Raw genomic sequence first — 11,530 nt, forward strand, 5'->3', positions numbered from 1 at the left:
GCATTGATGGACTCAAGTGTGGCAGCGGTAGTGAGGTTGGCCCAGGATTGGACATTGTTTCGTTCTGCTGTGCACGGGGTCGCTATGAGTCGCTTCCGACTCAATGGCACCTGACAACAACAACAACATTCTTTTTAATGTTATTAATAATTTGTAAGATCCACACAGATGAATGTTTTTGTGTAGTCAATAAAAACACAGGTCTCAAATACTTTAGACATGTTACCGGAAGCAACCATTCCCTGGAGAAGGGTATGGTGCTTGGTAAAGTCATGGTAAGTCATCAAAAAATAGACTGCCCTCAATGAGATGGCTTGGCACTGCAGCTGCAACAATGCTCAGACATAGAAAGGCTATGAAGATAGCACAGAGCCGGGCACTGTTTCATTCTGTTGCACATAGGATTACTATGAGTTGGAACCTACTCAGAGACACCTGACAAAAAGTATCTTTCTAGTATTCTTGCTTTCAGCCAAGAGCCACTTGGCATCAGCAATGATATTCCACATTTTCATTCCAATTCATTTCACATTTTCTTTTGAATGCAGCTTGAACATCTGGAAATGCTTGGTCAATGAATTGCTACCACCATTTAAAAAAAAAAAATAATTTCATCATAATTTTATCTACATTCTCTTGGATCACCTTTCTTTAGAATGGACATAAATAGCCATCTCTTCCTGAACCTGTTGACCATAGATGAATGAGTTCTTTCCATAGATGAGACTGAGGGCTTCCAGTTTTGCATCTGTTTGTTGAAACAGCTCAGTTGGTATTCAGTCAGTTCCTGGAAATTGTTTTTCACCAATGCCTTAAGTGAACCTTGAACTTCTTTCTTCAATACTACTGATTCTTGATCATATGTTATTCCCTGAAATAATGGTACAATGACTCTATGTACTTCTTACATCTTCTTTTAATGTTTCCTGCATTGTTCAATATTTTGCCCATATAATCAATTCATCAAGATTGCAAGTTAAGACTTGAAATTAAAAAAAAAAAAAAAATTCAGTTTGAGAAATACTGAATGTATTCTTCCCTTTCGGTTTTCTAAATCCAGGTATTTGCACATTTCATTATAATACTTTACTTTGTCTTCCTGAGTAATCCTTTGAAATCTTCTGTTTTACTCTTTTTCGTCATCATTTCTTTTATTTGCTTTAGCTACTCTACATTTAAGAACCAATTTGAGAGTTCCTTTGATATCCATTTTAGTCTTTTGTTTCTTTGCTGTTTTTTAATGACCTTTTGATTTCTTCATGTCTGATATACTTGATGTCATGTCTCAACTCGTTTGGTCTTTAGCCATTAGTTTTCGATGTGTCGAATTTGCCCTTAAGGGGTCTTTTAAATTCAGGTGAGATATAGTCAAAGTCCTACTTTGGCTTTCATGGACTTATTTTCATTTTCCTCAACTTCAACATATACTTGCATGTGAGTATTTGGAGGTCTATTCTGCATTTGGCTGCTAGCTTTATTCCGACTGATGTTATTTGGCTTCTCTCACATCTCTTTCAATATATGTAGTCAATTTTATACCTGTTCATTCCATCTGATGAGTTCCATGCAGATGGCTATGATTAATATTGTTGAAATCGGTATTTGCAATGACTAAGTTGTTGGTCTTATAAAAGCCTTATAAAATGCAATCCCTAATGTCATTTCTATCAACAAGGTCATATTTCACAACTGCTGATTCTTTTTCTTTCCAACTTTTATTTTAAAATCACCAATAATTATCAATATATCTTGATTACATTTTTATCAATTTCATACTGCAGAAGTTGGTAAAAATCTTCAGTTTCTTCATCTATGACACTAGTGGTTAGTGCATAAATTTTAGTAATGATCATAGTAGATAGTCTTCCTTGTAGGTATATGGATATTATCCTCTCGCTCACAATATTGTACTTCAGGATGGATCTTGACACGTTCTTTTTGATAATGAATGTGATGCCATTCCTCTTCAATTTGTCATTCTTGACATTGTAGACTATATGTGACTGATTCAAAGTGGCCAATACCAATCCATTTCAGCTCACTATTACCTAGAATATTGATTTTTACGTGTTCCATTTTACTTTTGATGGCTTCCAGTTTTCCTAGATTCATATTCCATACATTTTACATTCTAATTACATTCTAATTAATGAATGTTGGCAGCTGTTACTTCTCAATTTGAGTTGTGCACCATCAATAAATGAAAGTCTTGAAAGCTTTACTCCATCCATTTCATTAAAGTTGACTCTACTTTGAGAAGGCAATATTCCCTGATTCATATTTTAGTTCCTTCCAACTTTGGAAACTCATCTTCCAGTACTATATTAAACAAAGTTTTGCTGCTGTTCATAAGGTTTTCACAGGTGAATTTTTTCAGTTGAATACCAGATCTCCTTTCGAGTCTGACATGGTCTAGAAGCTTTGCTGAAATCTATCTACCATGGATGCTTCTGCTGTTGTTTGAATTACCGGTGGCATAGCTTCCAACATCACAGCAACATACAAGCTACCACAGTACAACAAACTGACAGACAAATGGTCTCCATAGTACAAATTAGTAGCTAGGAGCAGCCAGTAACTATTTATTAGATCCTTAATCTTTGTTTCTTATTACATCAGCAGAGTTAGAAGGAGATGTTGTCTAACTGTGACTGAGGTGATATCGAAGTCCAAAGGGAAGGGATGAAATCATAGATCAAAGCTTAGCTGCATGCCAGATGTATGGCTAAGATCATCTTGTTTTTGTTTCATAGTGAATTTGTGAAAAGCAAGAATTCCACTTATTTGATTAAAGAACATGAATCTTAACAGGAAAGAGAGGTTGGTATCACAAATAATTTGGGAATTGTAGTGTGGTCCCCAACACACTATAAGCATCCAGGGTGAGCAGGAACTCCCAGTGTGTAGTTTATACCATCTACATGAACCTTTGAACTCCAAGGATGGTGGAAGATTGATGCTTCTTAGACATGCCAGTTCAGGTCCCCTAGCCTTCTGAAGATAAGACAGCGGAAGTGATGACAAGATGGGAGAGGCTGAAAAATTGAATTCCCAGGATGATCAGAGGGAATCAGCAGAGTTGTTCAGGAATATTGTTTCTTGCAGGAAAGACGTAACATTATCTTTGAACCATCTGGTGGCAGCAAGGAGGAGGAGAGGGAAGGAGACGCGGAGCAGCAGTCACGTAGCCTAGTCTTGCTGTTTGCATATGCCCACAATAAAACTATTTCCTGACAGAAGTGGGTCAGCTAATAGCCTGGACTCAGAATTAGGAAAGAGACACCACAGAGGCAGTAAAGTTTCTTTGGCAAGAAAACTTTGGGGCCTGATTTGAAGCTCTCTATAACTTGGAAAATGTTCCAGAACTTGGGGAAAACATAAGGTGCACTTGAGTTTTCAAAATGAAATTGGTCTGGATCCAAGTGGGACTACTTCTGAGAAACTTTAAAATGATAGTTGTGATTGCTCAAGGGCCCAATCTGGTCTCCATATGCCTTTTATTTGGCCTACATTAAAAAAAAATGAATTTCCTATGAATTACTTCTGACTTATGGCAATCCATGTTTGTCAGAGTAGAACTGGGCTCCATAGGGTTTCCCCTATTTGGATCATTTGGAAGTAGATCACCAGGTCTTTCTTTTGAGGTACTTCTGTCTGGACTGGAATTGCTAACATTTCAGTCAATGGCTGAAGGTGTTAACCATGTGCACCACCCACAACTCTTTGGCCATTATTGAATACAGAACAATTGAATTATTTGTCCTTTTTTTTTTTAATTGTGAATTGAGTGGAGGTTTGCAGAGCAGATCATGTTTTACATTCAACAAATGATACACTTTGTTTCATCTCAGTGATTGCAGTCCCCTCAGTGTATCATCAATGGTTCTACTTCCTCCCTGTTTTTCTTGTTTCCATTCCTCCTTCATTCTTAAGCCTCCTGAACTTTGTCCTTGGGTAAATGCTGTTCTTTTGATATCAGATGGTTTGTTTTATGGAGTGGGTACCTCCCTAGTGTTGTCTTCCCTATGTAACTCCCTATGGCTTGGTTGAAAATTGAACCATAGGGTGAGTTTAGTTCAAGACCTGAAGGGGGACCAAGGGCCATAGCCTCAGGTTTACATCAGTCGGTATGTAACCAGTTGTTGTTGTTGTTGTTGTTGTTAAGTGCTATGCATGAGTTCCAACCTATAGTGCTCTTGTATAGGGTTTCCTAAGAGTAGCTGGTGATCTTGAACCGCCGACCTTGTGGTTCAAACTGAATTTGAAGTCCAGTACATTAATCCACAGTGTCACACTAGGACTCTATGTAACCAGTAATCATAGTCCTTTACTATATTTTGAGTTTTCTTTCACATTTTTACCTATTCTATCTGGTGGTGGTGGTTACGTGCCATGTAGTCTGTTGTGACTTACAATGACCCTGTACAGAAGCAGAAAGCCTCATCTTTCTCCCACGGAACAGCTGATAGTTTCAAACTGCTGACCTTGTGGTTTGCAGCCCAATTCATAACCACTATGCTACCAGAATTCCTTACCTATTCTATCTAGAACCTTCTAATGTGATCCTTTTCAATGAGTTGGTAGTAGTAGCCAAGGTGACCACTTTTTTTTTTTTTTTAAATCAAAATATTTCACAAAAAATACAGATTTCTGCCTCCACTTGGAAAGTGGAAAACCTAGCAACTTGAGTCCGCATTCTCACATAGCATAGCTGGCTGGAGTTGAGTAGCCACTGTCTTCAGAAGCCAGGGAGTAACTCTCATTCTCCTCCAGTCCCCACCCACCTACTTCACTCATATCTTCCAATACTCAATTGAGCTTGTGACTCCGACTTTACATTGCAATGGTGCAAGGGCTGCAAGCAGATGTCTTCTCTGAAACTTTGTCCCCAGCATATCTCTCTGCATAATAATCATTCAATAAATATTTGTTTAATTAATGACAGTGAATAAATACAAAATTGTTGAAGAAAAACAAGTCTGTCTTTAAATTTAGGCTGTGTGTTCTTCAGTGGGTTATTACAGAACATTCTGAACCTCTGTTTGCTCATCTGCTAAGACAAAATCATAATAGTAGAAATAATAATGCTTCATCAGGAAGTTTGAGATAATGACTACAAAATGCTTAGCACAGTGTTGGTACATAATAGACAATCAATAAATTTTGCTGTATGACTAAAAGAAAGTTTAACAACAGAGTTGTAATCCAGGGGCCTACAATGACTGAATAAAAACTTATTTTATTAATCAAATATCAAGATCATGTTGGTGGCGATGTGTTACCAAGTCGATTCTGACTTATAGTGACCCTATATAGGCTTTCCAAGGTTGTAAGTTTTCACGGGAGCGGAAAGCTTTATGTTTCCCTTATGGAATGGCTGGTGGATTTGAACAGCTGACCTTGAGGTTAGTAGCCCAACACACAACCCACTACGCTAGCAGGGCTCCTTATGGGGATCATAGTGGGCCACAACACAATGACAATCAGTGACTAAAATAGCGGTTCTTGTGGTGGTGAAGAATTGCAGGGCAGGGAATGCGCACTAGTTTTTTCATGGTTGTTGACCAAAGGCAGGGAAGACACTGCTGCCCTGGGGCTTATGAGTATAGGGTTTTAGAGATAAGCAAATGTTTAATATGTGTCAGGCACTTTGCTAGGCTATTAAGTACATTCGAGAGTTTAGTTTTTTAGCATTATAAGATGAAGGTAAAATACCTACTCTGTGAGGTTTGATATAAAATATGTAGCACACTGGCTGGCACATAGGAAATAGTCAGCAAATGAAGAACTTATTGGTATCAGAGGGTAAATAAAACAAAACAAAACACTGCTTTGGGGTTTACAGTACTGAGAGATGTTCTTTGTGTCATCCACCTTACTGTGTGACACTAGGTCATTCACAGTCCTTCTCTAAGACTCTGTTCCCTCATCGTTAAAGTGAGAGAGCGAGCTTGTGTTTGTTAGTTTTCTGTGGTGTGCTACACAGATTCTCTTCTGAATGAAGGCACAGTAGCCCTTGTGGCCAAGAGTGTGGCTGCTGATGGCTCATAGCTGAGTTTCTTTTAGAGAACTGTGCTCAACTAAAGGGAACTACCTCATTCAAGGTTACACTCCTGTTCTTTCTCTGGAGACAGGATAACGCAGAGACACAAAGACCAAAGATAGCATTTTGGAACATTTCTGAAGAGCTATCCCAGATTCAGAGCTTCCCATGAGCATTACAGTTCAACTTCTCCCTCAGTCCAAATCGTTTGGACTGAACACTCTGCAATGAACACGTATACAAGAATCTACTTCCCTATCTGCTTCCAGAGAACCTGACCTATGGCAGCTAAGATGATTCCTATTTTTGTACCTCTGAGTGCGCAATTTTTCCCTCACTATATTTGGGTTAGATTGTAAGGCACCAATTATAGACTGAGATCAGGGATCTCTTTTCATGAAATCCTTAATATAGACTCTCTAGAGAATTCTCTAGTGAGGATTTTTAAAATAACATGGGATTAAGACAAATATTTTATAAAGGAAGACAAGGATCCAGCAAGTGCCAGACCTCATCCTGTGAAGCTGGTGCAGATTTGAGGACTTGAGACCCATGTGATATAATGCTACTATACACAAGCTTTTCAATAGCCTGCAGAGAATGTGAACGAGAGATCCTGCCCCAAGTCTGAGGGATGGATACCCAAAGTTCTCAAGACTTCTTCCCCAAAATGCTACATGCAGGTTTTGCTGAGATTATGTCTTCTTGGTGGCAGGCAGAATAGACCATAGTGGATGATGTCTTTGTTTTATAATGAGGACAGTGTGAAAATCATTATGGACTGAATTGCTTTCCCAAAACATATATATTGTGAAATTCTAACCCCTGCACTATAAATATGATCATATTTGGAAATAAGGGTTGTTGTTATGTTAATGCAGCTGAAACGGAGTTGTTGCTGTTGTGGATAAATGCCATCGAGTAAGTCCCGACTCATAGCAACCCTGTATAGGCTTTCCAAAGAGTACCTAATGAGTTTAAACTGCCAACCTTGTGGTTCAAACAGGCCTTTCAGTTCAGTGCTTTATCCTACAGTACCACTCCAGAACTCCAGAGTAGGGTGGGTCATACGCCTAATCAACCTAATCACTTTTGATTTATAAAAAGAACAGAATAGACACAGAGATTCACAGTGCGTGGAAAGGAAAGACAGACATTGCAGACAGGTATAGCTACAAGCTCAGGAATACCAAGGATTGCTGGTAGCTACTAGAAGAACTGGTGTGACACTGTAGGATAAGCACTGGACTGCTAACTGCAAGGTTGACAGTTCGAGCACACCAGCCACTCCTCAGAAATCGTATGTAGAGTCACAATGAGTTGGAACCTACTTGAAAGCACTCACCAACAGTAGACACTGAAATAGACAAGGAAGGAAATCCCCTTAAAACTACGTCCTAAATTCAGACTTTTAGACTCCAGAACTGTAAGAAATGATATTTCTGTTCTTTGAAGGCACCTGTTTGGGTATTTCTGTTATCACAGCACAAGGTAATTAAGACGATTGGAAAGAGCCAGTAAGGAAGCTCTACCTCCTGCTGGAAGTTTTCTCCCTAACATCAGGCAGTTCTGTGCTAAGAATGGAAAGGGGGCCTACCTGTTCCTGTGGAGAAATAGGTATTTTTGCCAATACAGGGTGCTCCCCTGATGTCCCTTAGGGACTCAAAGGAGATAGTGTACTCAGTCCCTCAGATGAGAGTGCAGGTCTAGATCCCTCTAAAAAGAGTGCTCACAAAAGGAACCCCCACTGCAACTGATGTTTCAGATACTGTTTCTGAAGACCCAATCTGGCTCAGAAACTGAACTGAGGAGCAAAGAAGCTGAATTTGCCTTCCACAAAAACTTCCTTGAGAGGGAACATACCCTAACTAGAGTCGTAGGAGAGCAGGTTATGGTATCTTTTTAGTATCTGAGTGGAATTAGGGGAAGAGAAGGAGGTCCTTCCTTCAGGATTAGCAATGGAACATCCACCAGAAATGCCTGAGGTATCAAAAAGAGTTAAGGATCTCTCTGGAGTTCAACACCTATGTTTACTTTGAGCAATTTATTTAGCAGCTTTGAACCTAAATTTTTCTCTTCTGTAAAACAGAGGAGAGAGTAAGAGCACTGACTTCACCAGTTGTTTTAAGGACTCAGTGAAGTCATGGATCTAAAGCATTTAGTCAAGGCCTTGACACATACCATACATACCATAATAATTGCTATTGTTGGCACCATGGTTAGCATGATTCCAAGGTTACTAGAGTTGAGTGCAGGCTGGAGAATTTCTAAGTGCTACTATGCCACATGTCCACAGAAATTTGTTTAAGGGAACTTATAACCTAGTTTTTGCATTCAGACCAGGCCATCCTCATGTATTCTGAATCACTAGTATGAAGAGAGAAGAATTGTCCTTCCATTCAAGTATTACTAGTTTCTACAATAGCCTCTCGATTCTTGCGGGCATCTAATTTAAACCTGCAGAAAGAGTCAGCAGAGGCATTCTCCATTACTGATGACATCAATTCAATAAGGTTTCATTGACTGAGTGCCTTCTATGTGTCATTTGATCTGATCCCACAATCACTGATGAGTGAGACAGCTCAGTCACACTAAATGAAAGTCTCATTGAATGGGAATGCTGGGAGAGAAGCAGCAGCATGGGATTGAGTAATATGGTAGCAAATAGAATTCACTGAAGAGTGAGTACATGTGAAATCCCAAGACCATACACTCTGGAACTTGGAAATTCTTCATTAACAAGGAGAGGTAAGAGTTAGCATATGTTCTTTTGGGCAAATTCCTTGTCAAAGGTATTGTGTTTTGCTATGAACCACCTTCTCCACATCCTTGACCAGGACTTTCTGATGCCAATGAAAACAAACTTCAGCTCTTGCTCCTTAACACCCTCCCTGATAATGAAACCTCACCTGCCTCTTTAATTCAGCCTTTCAGAGTACGTATGAGGCTGTGGAGGCTTGATAAGGGAGAGTCTTTCCCTTAAAAAGGTCTCAGAATTGCTGAGAAAAATCCAACATTGCCTGTGAGAATTCATAAGGACCTCTTTGTGAGCATTTCTCAGAAGCTTCCTAGGGGATTTCTCTAATCAGAGCCAGAATTCCCATCTGATGAATTTCATTTCCGTGGGATAAGTCAGGATTTCCAAGCTCTGAAAAGGACCTTAAACTCAGAGATTGGTCGTATCCTTTCTTTCCCTCTTCCCTCTCTACAATCTTTTTTTAAATATATCAACAACAACAACAACAAACTTACTCTTAGATCCTAGCATTACCACTCTCTAACTCTGCCCCCTTAGATAGGCAAATTAAGTTTTCTGAGCCTCAGTTCCCCTTTCTAAAATGAATAAATTGATCTCTAGTATCCTTTTCAAATTATTACAGCACCCAGGATAGTTAGTTAGAGCTTGGTCTTTGTAGTCAGCCAGGATTTGGTGTGAATCTCAAGTTTACCACTTACTTTATGATCTTAAACTAATAACTTAATTTCTCTGTACTTCTGCTTCTCTAACATGGAGATAAAGCTAAATTTATACAATGAATATAATATAATATGATGGCTACACTGAGAGCACTTAGGTGCCTGATTCTATTCCAAGCTATTTTTATGTGCTGACTCATTTAATTTTCACAGCATCTCTGTAACAAGACATTCCATCTTGTTACTGTCGCTGCTCATTTTGGGGCCTGTTGAGGTTATTGCTTGTTTTAAACTTTATTCCGTCACTTCCTAGTTTGATTCATCTACACAAATGACTTCTCCATCTTCATTCAAAATGTCCTTGAAAAGCATAATCATAAAGAATACAACCAAGAATAGAACACTAATGTTCTATTATAAACCTTTGAATGTTGCAACACAGAAGAGTTTTTCAAATCTACAAACAGTTGATGCTCACACCAAACAAATTACATCAGAATCTCTATGAGTAATGCTAAATACTGATGTATTTTTAAAGGGTCCATATTTATTCCAGTAGGTGGCCAGGATTAAGAACTGGAACTCTGGTAGCATACTGGTTACAAAATGGGCTGCTAACCTCAGGGTCAGCAGTTTGAAACTACCAGCTGTTCCGCAGGAGAAAGATGAGGCTTTCTGCTCCTGTAAAGATTTACAGCCTCCGAAACCCTATGCAGGGTCACTATGAGTCGGAACCAATTCCACAGCACATAACAACAACAACTCTATGTCATCAGTCTGAGGACCCACATCTAGAATAGTAAGTCACGAACAGATTTATTTAGGTCATTGTCAACTATGAAGGTCTTGTCATAGCACTCACATTAATGCAGTTAATTTAGCTATCAAATCCACCCTCCCCAAATCAGAATACATTGTTTTACCATGTTCCTGACAGGATAGTCTAGTAGACTTACCAGACAGGTGCAAGCTCCTAGTGATCACTATTTCATGTCAAAGTATTTAGGAGAATGTCCCAGGGTTCTGCCCAAATTAATGGCATAGTCCTATCATTTCTGAATCTCATCTTTTTGAAAATTACTAACTTTATCTTCAGTCTTCTAGAAGTTTACTCAACAACTCTTCAAAGGTTATAAAAATGACTCCCTCATAACATCTACAAACTTTCTCAACATAATTTTGTAAACGATATTCATGTAATATACAAATTTGGAAACTCCGTCTCAAAGAATCTTAATGCTCTTTTTTCATCCCTTACCTAGTTCAGGCTCTGTTCGTGTGCAATCAGTGTTCAATGAGTGTTTGTTGGGTGTTGGCTCTGTGACTGGTACTTTGTTAGAAAAATGATACTATATAATAAAACCCTGGGGAGGCTGGGACTCACAGCTCATTGACAGATCTCTATGAAGAAATCGTCATCACAAATCCTCTCTTAATATTTAGCACCCCAACTCTCTTATCATTTCAATGTGTATGAGCTATTCAAAGGGTGCACGATGATTGCCTTTATTCAGGGTGGGGAGCCTCATATTTCTTGTCAGTGCCTAATACATAGTCTGTTTTAGAGCCTCAGTTTAACATTTTCTTATAATACTGAGGTGAATGGGTGGATAGCCCATTTATCAAACCTAGTAAATGAATGCAGAATATAAATCCACTGACTTGATTGTTTCAGTAAAGGTCTATTGTATGCCATTGATACTTAAAGCCAACTTGTTTTCTCCAAAACAAAGCTTCATGCTTTGTAAGTTTCATTCAACAAAGCCTACGTGCTAACTGTCAGTTCTCTGTGCAAGGAGCTTTCACACTGCAGCACAGAAGTCCAATTAAACACTTGCTGTGAAAAAGTGAAACCATTTTTTTTTTCTTCTTCTTGCTCAATCCAGAGTATTTCAACTTCTAATATTCAATACTTACTTATACTTCCAAATACCCCTTTACCTACTAAGGAAGTTTATTATAATCAATCATATTGTTGTTGTTGTTGTTAAGTGCCATCGAGTCGGGTCCGACCCATAGCGACCCTGTACAGGGTTTCCGAGGGTGTAAATCCTTACGGGAGTAGAAAGC

Source organism: Chrysochloris asiatica, unplaced genomic scaffold, assembly GCF_000296735.1.
Source record: "Chrysochloris asiatica unplaced genomic scaffold, ChrAsi1.0 scaffold00048, whole genome shotgun sequence".
Classification (NCBI taxonomy): domain Eukaryota; kingdom Metazoa; phylum Chordata; class Mammalia; order Afrosoricida; family Chrysochloridae; genus Chrysochloris; species Chrysochloris asiatica.